The following is a 14,887-nucleotide window of genomic DNA, read 5'->3' on the forward strand; positions in this document are numbered from 1 at the left end:
GAGACGTTGGCCGGCCAATAACCAACAGCGGGATCTGGATACCCATGTTGGCTCCCACATGTTCCACGATGATCTCATCGGATGAACCACGATGTCGAGGATTCAAGCAATCCCGTATACAATTCCCTTTGTCAATCGGTACGTTACTTGCCCGAGTTTCGATCGTCGGTATCCCAATACCTCGTTCAATCTCGTTACCGGCAAGTCACTTTACTCGTTCCGTAATGCATGATCCTGTGACTAACTACTTAGTCACATTGAGCTCATTATGATGATGCATTACCGAGTGGGCCCAGAGATACCTCTCCGTCACACGGAGTGACAAATCCCAGTCTCGATTCATGCCAACCCAACAGACATTTTCGGAGATACCCGTAGTGCACCTTTATAGCCACCCAGTTACGTTGTGACGTTTGGCACACCCAAAGCATTCCTACAGTATCCGGGAGTTGCACAATCTCATGGTCTAAGGAAATGATACTTGACATTAGAAAAGCTTTTAGCAATCGAACTACACGATCTTGTGCTATGCTTAGGATTGGGTCTTGTCCATCACATCATTCTCCTAATGATGTGATCCCATTATCAATGACATCCAATGTCCATGGTCAGAAATCATAACCATCTATTGATCAACGAGCTAGTCAACTAGAGGCTCACTAGGGACATGTTGTGGTCTATGTATTCACACATGTATTACGGTTTCGAGTTAATACAATTTTAGCATGAACAATAGACAATTATCATGAACAAGGAAATATAATAATAACCATTTTATTATTGCCTCTAGGTCATATTTCCAACAGTGTCCCACTTGCACTAGAGTCAATAATCTAGTTCACATCACTATGTGATTGCAATGAATCCAACACCCACTGGGTTTGATCATATCTCGCTTGTGAGAGAAGTTTATTAGTCAATGGGTCTGAACCTTTCAGATCCGTGTGTGCTTTACAAATATCTATGTCATCTTGTAGATGCAGCTACCAGGCGCTACTTGGAGCTATTCCAAATAACTGCTGTACTATACGAATCCGGTTTACTACTCATAGTCATCCGGATTAGTGTCAAGGTTTGCATCGGCGTAACCCTTTATGACGAACTCCTTTACCACCTCCATAATTGAGAAAATTCCTTAGTCCACTAGTTACTAAGGATAACCTTGACTGCTGTCCTGTGATCCATTCCTGGATCACACTTGTACCCCTTGATTGACTCATGGCAAGGCACACTTTAGGTGCGGTACACAGCATAGCATACTGTGGAGCCTACGTCTAAAGCATAGGGGACGACCTTCGTCCTTTCTCTCTCTTCTGCCGTGGTCAGGTCTTGAGTCTTACTCAATACTCACACCTTATAACACAGCCAAGAACTCCTTCTTTACTGATCTATTTGAACTCCTTCAAAAATCTTGTCACGGTATGTATTCATTTGAAAGTACTATTAAGCGTTTTTGATCTATCCTTATAGATCTTGATGCTCAATGTTCAAGTAGCTTAATCCAGGTTTTCCATTGAAAAACACCTTTCAAATAACCCTATATGCTTTCCAGAAATTATACAACATTTCTGATCAACAATATGTTAACAACATATACTTATCAGAAATTCTATAGTGCTCCCACTCACTTCTTTGGAAATACAAGTTTCTCATAAACTTTGTACAAACCCAAAATCTTTGATCATCTCATCAAAGCGTATAATCCATCTCCGAGATGCTTACTCCAGTCCTTAGAAGGATTGCTGGAGCTTTGCATACTTGTTAGCATCTTTTAGGATTGACAAAACCTTCTGGTTGTATCACATACAACCTTTCCTCAAGAAAACTGTCGAGGAAATAATGATTTGACACCCTATCTGCAAGATTTCATAAATAATGCAGTAACTGCTAATATAATTCCAACAGACTCTTAGCATCGCTACGAGTGAGAAAGTCTCATCGTAGTCAACTCCTTGAACTTGTCGGAAACATCTTAGCGACAAGTCGAGCTTTCTTAATGGCGACACATACCATCATTGTCTGTCTTCCCTTTTAGAATCCATCTGTACCCAACAGCCTTACGACCATCAAGTAGTTCTTCCAAAGTCTACACTTTGTTTTCATACATGGATCCTCTCTCGGATTTTATGGCCTCGAGCCATTCGTCGGAATCCGGGCCCACCATCGCTTCTCCATAGCTCGTAGGTTCATTGTTGTCTAGCAACATGACCTCCAAGACAGGATTACGTACCACTCTGAAGTAGTACGCATCCTTGTCGACCTACGAGGTTTGGTAGTGACTTGATCCGAAGTTTTGTGATCACTATCATCAGCTTCCACTTCAATTGGTGTAGGCGCCATAGGAACAACTTCCTGTGCCCTGCTACATACTAGTTGAAGTGACGGTTCAACAACCTCAGCAAGTCTCCACCATCCTCCCACTCAATTCTTTTGAGAGAAACATTTCCTCGAGAAAGGACCCGTTTCCAGAAACAATCACTTTTGCTTCCGGATCTGAATTAGGAGGTATACCCAACTCTTTTGGGTGTCCTATGAAGATGCATTTATCCGCTTTGGGTTCGAGCTTATCAGGCTAAAACTTTTCCACATAAGCGTCGCAGCCCCAAACTTTTAAGAAACGACAGCTTAGGTTTCTCTAAACCATAGTTCATACGGTGTCATCTCAACGGAATTACGTGGTGCCCTATTTAAAGTGAATGCGGTTGTCTCTAATGCCTAACCCATAAACGATAGTGGTAATTCGATAAGAGACATCATGGTATGCACCACATCCAATAGGGTGCAGCTATGATGTCCGGACACACCATCACACTATGGTGTTCCAGGCGGTATTAGTTGTGAAACAATTTCCACAATGTCTTAATTGTGTACCAAACACGTAACTCAGATATTCATCTCTATGATCATATCATAGACATTTTATCCTCTTGTCACGACGATCTTCAACTTCACTCTGAAATTACTTGAACCTTTCAATAATTTGGACTTGTGTTTCATCAAGTAAATATACTTAGCATCTACTCAAATCATCTGTTAAGTAAGAACATAACGATATCCACTGCGTGCCTCAGCACTCATTGGACTGTACACATCAAAATGTATTACTTCCAACAAGTTGCTTTCTTGTTCCATCTCACTGAAAACGAGGCCTTTCAGTCATCTTACCCATGTGGTATGATTTGCATGTCTCAAGTGATTCAAAATAAAGTGAGTCGAAACGATCCATCTGTATGGAGTTTCTTCATGCATATACACCAATAGACATGGTTCGCATGTCTCAATCTTTTCAAAAAACGAGTGAGTCCAAAGATTCATCAACATGGAGCTTCTTCATGCATTTTATACCAATATGACTCAAATGGCAGTGCGATAAGTATGTGGTACTATCATTACTATCTTATATCTTTTGGCATGAACATGTGTATTACTACGATCGAGATTCAATAGACCATTCATTTTAGATGCAAGACCATTGAAGGTATTATTCAAATAAACAGAGGAACCATTATTCTCCTTAAATGAATAACCGTATTGCGATAAACATAATCCAATCATGTTTATGCTCAACACAAACCCAAATAACAATTATTTAGGTTTAACACCAGTCCCGATGGTAGAGGGAGCGTGCGATGTTTGATCACATCAACCTTGGAAACACTTCCAACACATATCGTCATCTCACCTTTAGCTAGTCTCCGTAGCCTTTTATTTCGAGTTACTAACACTTAGCAACCGAACCGGTATTTATTACCCTGGTGCTACTAGGAGTACTAGTAAAGTACACCTTAATATAACGTATATCCAAAATACTTCTGTCCACCTTGCCAGCCTTCTCATCTACCAAGTATCTAGGGTGGTTCTGCTTCAGTGCCCGTTCCCCTCATTACAGAAGCACTAAGTCTCGGTTTTTGGGTTCAACCTTGGGTTTCTTCACTAGAGCAGCAACTGATTTGCCGTTTCATGAAATATCCCTTCTTGCCCTTCTTGAAACTAGTGGTTTTACTAACCATCAACAATTGATGCTCCTACTCGATTTCTACTTTTGCGGTGTCAAACGTCGCGAATTGATCAAGGATCATCATGTCTATCCCTGATATGTTATAGTTAATCACGAAGCTCTAATAGCTTGGTGGCAGTGACTATGGAGAACCATCACTATCTCATCTGGAAGATTAACTCCCACTCGATTCAAGTGATTGTAGTACTCAGACAATCTGAGCACATGCTCAACGATTGATATTTCCTCCCTTAGTTTGCAGGCTTAAGAAACTCGTCAGAGGTCTCATACCTCTTGACGTGGGCACGAGCCTGAAATCCAATTTCAGCCCTTTGAACATCTCATATGTTCCGCGAAGTTTCAAAACGTCTTCGGCGCCTCAATTCTAAACCGTTTAACATTACTGAACTATCACGTAGTCATCAAAACGTGTATGTCAGGTGTTCGCAACATCCACAGACGATGTTCGAGGTTCAGCACACCGACCGGTGCATTGAGGACATAAGCCTTCTGCGCAGCAGCGAGGACAATCCTCAGTTTACGGACCTAGTCCGCATAATTGCTACTATCAACTTTCAACTAAATTTTCTCTAGGAACGTATCTAAAACAGTAGAACTAAAGCGTAAACTACGACATCATTTGCAAAGACCTTTTGACTATGTTCATGATAATTAAGTTACTCCCACTTAGATAGACATCCCTCTAGTCATCTAAGTGATACATGATCCGGGTCAACTAGGCCGTGTCCGATCATCACGTGAGACGGACTAGTCATCATCGGTGAACATCTTCATGTTGATCGTATCTACTATACGACTCATGTTTGACCTTTCGGTCTCTTGTGTTTCGAGGCCATGTCTGTACATGCTAGGCTCGTTAAGTCAACCTAAGTGTTTTGCGTGTGTAAATCTGGCTTACACCCATTGTATGTGAATGTTAGAATCTATCACACCCGATCATCACGTGGTGCTTCGAGACAACAAACTTTCGCAACGGTGCACAGTTAGGGGGAACACTTTCTTGAAATTTTAGTGAGGGATCATCTTATTTATGCTACCGTCGTTCTAAGCAAATAAGATGTAAACATGATAAACATCACATGCAAATCATAAAGTGAGATGATATGGCCAATATCATCTTGCGCCTTTGATCTCCATCTTTGAGGCGCGGCATGATCACCTTCGTCACCGGCATGACACCATGATCTCCATCATCATGATCTCCATCATCGTGTCTTCATGCATGAAGTTGTGTCGCCAACTATTACTTCTACTACTATGGCTAACGGTTAGCAATAAAGTAAAGTAATTACATGGCGTTTTTCAATGACACGCAGGTCATACAATAAATTAAGACAACTCCTATGGCTCCTGCCGGTTGTCATACTCATCGACATGCAAGTCGTGATTCCTATTACAAGAACATGATCAATCTCATACATCACATATCATTCATCACATTCTTTTGGCCATATCACATCACATAGCATACCCTGCAAAAACAAGTTAGACGTCCTCTAATTGTTGTTGCATGTTTTACGTGGCTGCTATGGGTTTCTAGAAAGAACGTTTCTTACCAACGCAAAAGCCACAACGGTGATATGCCAATTGCTATTTACCCTTCATAAGGACCCTTTTCATCGAATCCGATCCGACTAAAGTGGGAGAGACTGGCACCCGCTAGCCACCTTTATGCAACAAGTGCATGTCAGTCGGTGGAACCTGTCTCACGTAAGCGTACGTGTAAGGTCGGTCTGGGCCACTTCATCCCACAATACCGCCGAAACAAGATAGGACTAGTAACGGTAAGCAAATTGAACAAACCAACGCCCACAACTACTTGTGTTCTATTCGTGCATAGAATCTACGCAATAGACCTAGCTCATGATACCACTGCTGGGGAACGTAGCAATAATTCAAAATTTTCTACGCATCACCAAGATCAATCTATGGAGATTCTAGCAACAAGAGAGGGATAGGATGAGTTGATCTTCATCCCTTGAAGATCGCGATGCGGAAGCGTTACAGGAACGCGGTTGGTAGAGTCGTACACGCAGCGATTCAGATCGCGGTCGATTCTGATCTAAGCGCCGAATGGACGGCGCCTCCGCGTTCAACACACGTACAGCCCGGGGACGTCTCCTCCTTCTTGATCCAGCAAGGGGAGAGGAGAAGTTGAGGGAAAACTCCAGCAGCACGACGTCATGGTGGCGATGGAGCTCGTGGTTCTCCGGCAGGGCTTCGCCAAGCACTACGGAGGAGGAGGAGGTGTTGGGGGAGGGAGGGGGCTGCGCCAGGGAAGAGGTGCAGCTGCCCTCCCACCCCTCCACTATATATGGGGGAAAGGGGAAAGGGGGAGGCGCCCTAGAGTTTCCCCTAGGGGGCGGCGGCCAAGCAGATTGGATCTCCCTAGGGAAAATCCTAGGAAGACTTGCCCCCCAAGCCAAGCAGGTGGAGGATTGCCTCCCAAGCCAGGTGGAGGCGCCCCACCTCCCCAAATAACGTGGGAAAGGGTGTGGGGGGGCACCACCCCTTGGTGGGCTGGTTTGCCCCTTCCCCTTTGGCCCATGAGGCCCTCCAACACTTGCAGGGGCTCCCGAAACACCTTTCGGTCATGCTGGCCATAGCCTGGTACCCCCAGAACACTTCCGGACTCCAATACACTTCGTCCAATATATCGATCTTCATTGCCGGACCATTCCGGAACTCCTCGTGACGTCCGGATCACATCCGGGACTCTGAACTACCTTTAGTAACCACATATTATTTCCCATAACAACTCTAGCGTCACCGAACCTTAAGTGTGTAGACCCTACGGGTTCGGGAACCATGCAAACATGACCGAGACATTCTCCAGCCAATAACCAACAGCGGGATCTGGATACCCATGTTGGCTCCCACATGTTCCACGATGATCTCATCGGATGAACCACGATGTCGAGGATTCAAGCAATCCCGTATACAATTCCCTTTGTCAATCGGTACGTTACTTGCCCGAGTTTCGATCGTCGGTATCCCAATACCTCGTTCAATCTCGTTACCGGCAAGTCACTTTACTCGTTCCGTAATGCATGATCCTGTGACTAACTACTTAGTCACATTGAGCTCATTATGATGATGCATTACCGAGTGGGCCCAGAGATACCTCTCCGTCACACGGAGTGACAAATCCCAGTCTCGATTCATGCCAACCCAACAGACATTTTCGGAGATACCCGTAGTGCACCTTTATAGCCACCCAGTTACGTTGTGACGTTTGGCACACCCAAAGCATTCCTACAGTATCCGGGAGTTGCACAATCTCATGGTCTAAGGAAATGATACTTGACATTAGAAAAGCTTTTAGCAATCGAACTACACGATCTTGTGCTATGCTTAGGATTGGGTCTTGTCCATCACATCATTCTCCTAATGATGTGATCCCATTATCAATGACATCCAATGTCCATGGTCAGAAATCATAACCATCTATTGATCAACGAGCTAGTCAACTAGAGGCTCACTAGGGACATGTTGTGGTCTATGTATTCACACATGTATTACGGTTTCGAGTTAATACAATTTTAGCATGAACAATAGACAATTATCATGAACAAGGAAATATAATAATAACCATTTTATTATTGCCTCTAGGGCATATTTTCAACAGACCAAGGCTTTCTATGTGTGAAGTTATCACTATCCATAAGATCAATATGAACTCCATTATTCTTTCTACTTTCTCAAGATCATAGCAACATAGCAAAGCCCTTGACTGAACACTAATCTTTATTAAAGATAACTCACGGACTCGATTACAAAAAGAGATCACAATGCAAAACTCAAAACTACTTGATATCAAAACTTCAAACTACTAGATCAAGATACTACTAAAAGGATTGAACTAAATAAAGCGGTAAAGATAGGGGTGTGATGGTGATACGACACCGGGGCACCTCCCCCAAGCTTGGCAGTTGCCAAGGGGAGTGCCCATACCCATGTGATTGTTTCCTCGGAAGTGATGGAGGTGGTGATGATGACGGTGGATAATCGCACATTGAGCGTAAAAGCTCCTCCAACTTGCGGATAATGCCCTTAAGCCCAGCAATATGATCCTTCAACAGAATATTCTCCTGTGCGAGATACTTGTTCTGTATGCGAGCTAACTCAATCATCTTGAAAGCTTCAATCTCTGTTGGAGTAAAGAGGTTAGGTGAAGGTTGTGGGATGTCTTCTTCTTTCACCACCGGAGCTTGAACCTCCATGGCCTTCTTGATCCCTTCGTCCTCGTTGATCTCTTCTAGTTCTTCTCTTTTCCGCTCTATCTTCAATAGCCAAGCATCCTTGTCTTCGTTGTTGGAGGAGGGTGAAGTCATGGTGCTCTAAATCTGCAGCGGAAACAACTCGAAACGAAAACAGAGGATATTTGCGTGATACAGTGGTCAAAACCTTCGGGAGTATATATAATGAATTTTTACCGACCAAAATACGTAAACGTAACATGCAAGAAAACGGAGTCCGAGAGGCACACGAGGTGCCCACGAGACAGGGGGGCACGCCCTACAGGGGGGGGCGCCCTCCACTCTCATGGGAGCCTTGTGTCCCTTTCGGACTACTTCTTTCTTCCTAAAATTCTTAAATATTCCAAAACTGATAAAAATTGCCATTGGAGTTGTTTTGGAGTCGGTTTACTTACCGTACCACATACCTATACCTTTTCGGAGTCTGGAACGTTCTGGAAAGTGTCCCTTATGTATTCCTTAGGGGTTACGGTTTCAATAATATTAGTTTCAACATTGATAGGATTACCTGAAATATAATGTTTAATTCTTTGACCGTTTACCACCCTCGGATTTGTGCCTTCGAAGTTGTTGATTTTTATAGCACCAGAACGATAGACCTCCTCGATAACGTAGGGACCTTCCCATTTTGAGAGAAGTTTTCCTGCAAAAAATCTTAAATGAGAGTTGAATAATAACACATAATCTCCTACGTTAAACTCACGCTTTTGTATCCTTTTATCATGCCAGCGTTTGACTTTTTCTTTGAATAGCTTAGCATTCTCATAGGCTTGGGTTCTCCATTCATCAAGTGAGCTAATATCAAACAACCTCTTCTCACCGGCAAGTTTGAAGTCGTAATTGAGCTCTTTAATAGCCCAATATGCCTTATGTTCAAGTTCAAGAGGTAAATGACACGCTTCTCCATAAACCATCTTATATGGAGACATACCCATAGGATTTTTGTATGCAGTTCTATAGGCCCATAATGCATCATCAAGTTTTTTGGACCAATTCTTTCTAGATCTATTCACAGTCTTTTGCAAAATTAATTTGAGCTCTCTATTGCTCAACTCTACTTGACCACTAGACTGCGGATGATAAGGAGATTCTATTCTATGATTGACATCATACTTAGCAAGCATCTTACGGAAAGCACCATGAATAAAATGTGAACCACCATCAGTCATAAGATATCTAGGGACCCCAAACCTCGGAAAAATAACTTCTTTAAGCATTTTAATAGAAGTGTTATGATCAGCACTACTAGTTGGAATAGCTTCTACCGACTTAGTAACGTAATCAACAACAACTAAAATATGTGTATAACCATTAGAGGCAGCAAAAGGTCCCATATAATCAAAGCCCCAGACATCAAACGGTTCAATAACAAGAGAATAATTCATAGGCATTTCTTGACGTCTACTAATGTTACCTATTCTTTGACATTCATCACAAGATAAGACAAACTTACGAGCATCTTTAAAGAGAGTAGGCCAATAAAAACCAGATTGTAGTACCTTATGTGCAGTTCTATCTCCAGCGTGGTGTCCCCCATAAGATTCAGAGTGACACTTGCATAGAATCTGTTCCTGTTCATGCTCAGGCACACAACATCTAATAACACCATCTACTCCTTCTTTATAAAGGTGTGGATCATCCCAGAAGTAATGTCTTAAATCATAAAAGAACTTTTTCTTTTGCTGGTATGTGAAACTAGGCGGTATATATCTAGCAACAATGTAATTAGCATAATAAACATACCAAGGAGCAGTACGAGAAGCATTGACGACCGCTAATTGTTCATCAGGAAAGCTATCATTAATAGGCAGTGGGTCATCAAGAACATTTTCTAACCTAGACAAGTTGTCGGGGTTCTCAGCTCCCTTTCTATTAATAATATGCAAGTCAAATTCTTGGAGCAAGAGAACCCATCTAATGAGTCTAGGCTTAGCATCTTTATTTTCCATAAGGTATTTAATAGCAGCATGATCAGTGTGAATAGTAACTTTGGAATCAACAATATAAGGTCTAAACTTATCACATGCAAACACAACTGCTAAGAACTCTTTTCAGTAGTAGCATAATTTCTCTGGGCAGTATCAAGAGTCTTACTAGCATACTGGATAACATTCAATTTCTTATCAACTCTTTGCCCTAAAACAGCACCTACAACATAATCACTAGCATCGCACACAATTTCAAAAGGTAAATTCCAATCAGGCGGCTGAACAATAGGTGCAGTGATCAAAGCTTTCTTAAGTACTTCAAATGCTTCTACACAATCATCATCAAAGACAAAAGGAATATCTTTTTGCAATAAATTAGTCAGAGGCCTGGGATTTTAGATAAGTCCTTAATGAACCTCCTATAAAAATCGGCATGACCAAGAAAACTTCTTATACCTTTTGTGTCCTTGGGACATGGCATCTTTTCAATAGCATCAACCTTGGCTTTATCAACTTCAATACCTCTCTCGGAGATCTTGTGCCCCAAGATAATGCCTTCATTAGCCATAAAGTGACACTTTTCCCAATTCAGGACGAGACTAGTGTCTTCGCATCTCTGCAAAACTCGATGAAGGTTGCTCCAACAATCATCAAAAGAGGATCCATAGACTGAGAAGTCATCCATGAATACCTCACAAATCTTTTCACAAAAATCAGAGAATATAGCCATCATGCATCTTTAAAAGGTAGCAAGTGCATTATATAAACCAAAAGGCATACGTCTATAAGCAAAAGTACCAAAAGGGCAAGTAAAAGTAGTTTTAGATTGATCCTTCGCTGACACAGGTATCTGAGAGAAACCAGAATAACCATCTAGAAAGCAAAAAATTGTGTGTTTGGATAGCCTTTCTAGCATTTGATCATAAAAGGTAAAGGGTAATGATCTTTCTTAGTAGCTTTATTTAACTTAGGAAATCAATTACCATCCTATAACCTGTAATAATTCTTTGCGGGATCAATTCATCTTTATCATTAGGAACAACGGTAATACCTCCCTTTTTAGGGACAGAATGGACAGGGCTTACCATTCACTATCAGCAACGGGATAAATAATACCTGCCTCAAGGAGCTTTAGTATCTCCTTTCTTACCACTTCCTTCATCTTGGGATTTAATCGTCTTTGAGGATCTCTAACTGGTTTGGCATCATCCTCCAATGTAATCCTGTGTTGACATAACGTGGGACTAACGCCCTTAAGATCATCCAGAGTATATCCAATAGCTGCTCGGTGCTTCTTCAGAGTTTTCAATAATCTTTCTTCTTCTTTCTATGAAAGGTTAGCACTAATAATAACAGGATATATTTCTTTTTCATCAAGGTAAACATACTTAAGATTATCAGGTAAGGGTTTAAGTTCAAACACAGGATCACCCTTGGGTGGAGGGGGATCCCCAAGAATTTCTACGGGAAGGTTATGTTTCAGCATAGGTTCCTGTTTAAGGAACACTTCATCTATTTCCTCCCTTTCCTTCATAAACATATCGTTTTCATGGTCTAGCAAATATTGTTCTAACGGATCAGTTGGAGGAATAGCAATGGAAGCAAGACCAATAATTTCATCCTTACTAGGTGGTTCCCTTTCACGAGGTTGTCTACTAAACTTAGCGAAATTAAACTCATGAGACATACCATCTATGCCAACAGTGACAATATTCTTTTCACAATTAATCTTAGCACTAGCAGTATTCAAGAAGGGTCTACCAAAAATAATGGGACAAAAATCATCTTGTGGGGAACCAGGAACAAGAAAATCAGCAGGGTATTTAACCTTCCCACACAAAACTTCAACATCTCTAACAATCCCAATAGGTTTAATGATATCCCTATTAGCAAGCTTAATAGTAACATCAATGTCTTCTAATTCAACAGGTGCAATGTCGTGCATAATTTCTTTATAAAGATCATAAGGTATCGCACTAGCACTAGCACCCATATCACATAAGCCATGATAACAATGATCTCCTATTTTAACAGAAATAACAGGCATACCTACGACATGTCTACGTGTCTTAGTATCAGGTCTAGCAATATTAGCAGTCTCACCCAAGAAAGAAATAACATGCCCATCTAAATCCTCATCCAAGAGATCTTTAACCATAGCAATACTAGGTTCAACATTAATTTGCTCAGGAGGTGTATAAGTCCTAGTATTACTCTTACGAAGAACATTCGAAGCTTTAGCATGATCCTTTATCCTAACAGGAAAAGGAGGTTTTTCAACATAAGCAGTAGGAACAATAGGATCACTATAGGTAATAGTCTTTTCTTCGACTGTAATAGGTGCAACTACTTTCACTTCAAAGGAGGATTATATTTAAACCACTTCTCTTTAGGGAGATCAACGTGAGTAGCAAAAGATTCACAGAAAGTAGCTACTATCTCAGAGTCAAGTCCATACTTAGAGCTAAATCCACGGAAAGCATCGATATCCATAAAAGACTTAACACAATCGAACTTAGGTGTCATACATGACTCCTTACCATCGGCGGAACCCCAATCTTCAGAGTTGCGTTTAATTCTTTCCAATAAGTCCCATTTGAAATCAATAGTCTTCAGCATATAAGAACCAGCACAGGAAGTATGGAGCAGGTTGCGATTATCAAGAGAAAGCCGAGCATAAAAATTCTGAATAATCATTTCCCGAGAGAGCTCATGATTGGGGCATGAATATAACATTGACTTAAGCCTCCCCCAAGCTTGAGCGATGCTTTCTCCTTCGCGAGGCCAGAAATTATATATGTAATTACGATCACGATGAACAAGATGCATAGGATAGAACTTCTGGTGAAATTCCAACTTCAATCGCTTATAATTCCAAGATCTCGTATCATCACATAGCCTATACCATGTCAATGCATCTCCCTTCAAAGATAAAGGGAAGACCTTCCTTTTGACAACATCATCGAGAATACCTGCAAGCTTAAATAATCCACAAACTTCATCCACAAAGATAAGGTGTAAATCGGGATGCAATGTTCCATCTCCTGCAAATGGATTAGCTAGCAGTTTTTCTATCATACCCGAAGGAATCTCAAAGTAAATATTTTCATAAAGTTCAGTAGGTTGAGGAGCAACTCTTTGCTCTTCTGGTTGGGGTGAAGATACCCAAACAAGCCCCTCAAAGGATTAGTTTCCATAGTGACAAGTAACAGAAAATTTTAGCACACTATATAAATGTTTCCTTACCAAGTTCCACTCACTAAAAGCGCTACACTCCCCGGCAACGGCGCCAGAAAAGAGTCTTGATGACCCACAAGTGTAGGGGATCTATCTTAGTCCTTTCGATAAGTAAGAGTGTCGAACCCAACGAGGAGCAGAAGGAAATGATAAGCGGTTTTCAGTAAGGTTTTCTCTATAAGCACTGAAATTGCAGGTGATAGATAGTTTTGTGATAAGATAAATAGTAACGAGTAACAAGTAGATAAAGTAAATAAAGAGCAGCAAGGTGGCCCAATCCTTTATGTATCAAAGGATAAGCCTGGATAATTTCTAATAATGATAAAGGAGCTCCTGAGGACACATTGGGAATTATCGTCAAGCTAGTTTTCATCACGTTCATACGATTCGCGTTCGGTACTTTGATAATTTGATATGTGGGTGGACCGATACTTGGGTACTGCCCTAACTTGGACAATCATCCCACTTATGATTAACCCCTATTGCAAGCATCCGCAACTACAAAAGAAGTATTAAGGTAAACCTAACCACAACATTAAACATATGGATCCATATCAGCCCCTAACGAAGCAACACATAAACTAGGGTTTAAGCTTCTGTCACTCTAGCAACCCATCATCTACTTATTACTTCCCCATGCCTTCCTCTAGGCCCAAATAATGGTGAAGTGTCATGTAGTCGACGTTCACATAACACCACTAGAGGAAAAGACAACATACATCTGATCAAAATATCAAACGAATACCAAATTCACATGACTACTAATAGCAAGACTTCACCCATGTCCTCAGGAACAAACGTAACTACTCACAAAGCATATTCATGTTCATAATCAGAGGAGTAATAATATGCATAAAGGATCTGAACATATGATCTTCACCAAGTAAACCAATTAGCATCAACTACAAGGAGTAATCAACACTACTAGCAACCCACAGGTACTAGTTTGTGGTTTTGATACAAGATTGGATACAAGAGATGAACCAGGGTTTTGAGAGGAGATGGTGCTGGTGAAGATGTTGATGGAGATTGACCCCCTCCCAATGAGAGGATCGTTGGTGATGACGTTGGTGATGATTTCCCCCTCCCGGAGGGAAGTGTCCCCGGCAGAATAGCTCCGCCAGAGCCCTAGATTGATTCCGCCAAGGTTCCGCCCCGTGGCGGCGGAGTTTCGTCCCGTAAGCTTGCCCACGATTTTTTTCGAGGGTAAAATTGATGATATAGCAGAAGATGGACGCCGGAGGCCCACCAGGGGCCCCAGGAGATAGGGGCGCGCCCTATAGGGGGGGGGGGAGGGGGCACCCTCCTGTCTCCTGGACATGGTGTGGGCCCCCTGGCCTATTTCTTTCGCTCAAAAATTCTTATTAAATCCAAAAAGTTGTTTCGTGGGGTTTCAGGAGTTTTGGAGCTGTGCAGAATAGGTTTCCAATGTTTGCTCCTTTTCC

The 14,887-nt window shown here is 41.8% G+C and overlaps 1 pseudogene; it reads right to left on the reverse strand.

Moving 5' to 3' along the window:
- LOC119350984 overlaps positions 1 to 14,887 on the reverse strand; it is a 34,249-nt pseudogene that overhangs the window by 17,358 nt on the left and 2,004 nt on the right.

This window comes from Triticum dicoccoides, chromosome 1B (assembly GCF_002162155.2).
Source record: "Triticum dicoccoides isolate Atlit2015 ecotype Zavitan chromosome 1B, WEW_v2.0, whole genome shotgun sequence".
In the NCBI taxonomy this organism is placed as follows: Eukaryota; Viridiplantae; Streptophyta; class Magnoliopsida; order Poales; family Poaceae; genus Triticum; species Triticum dicoccoides.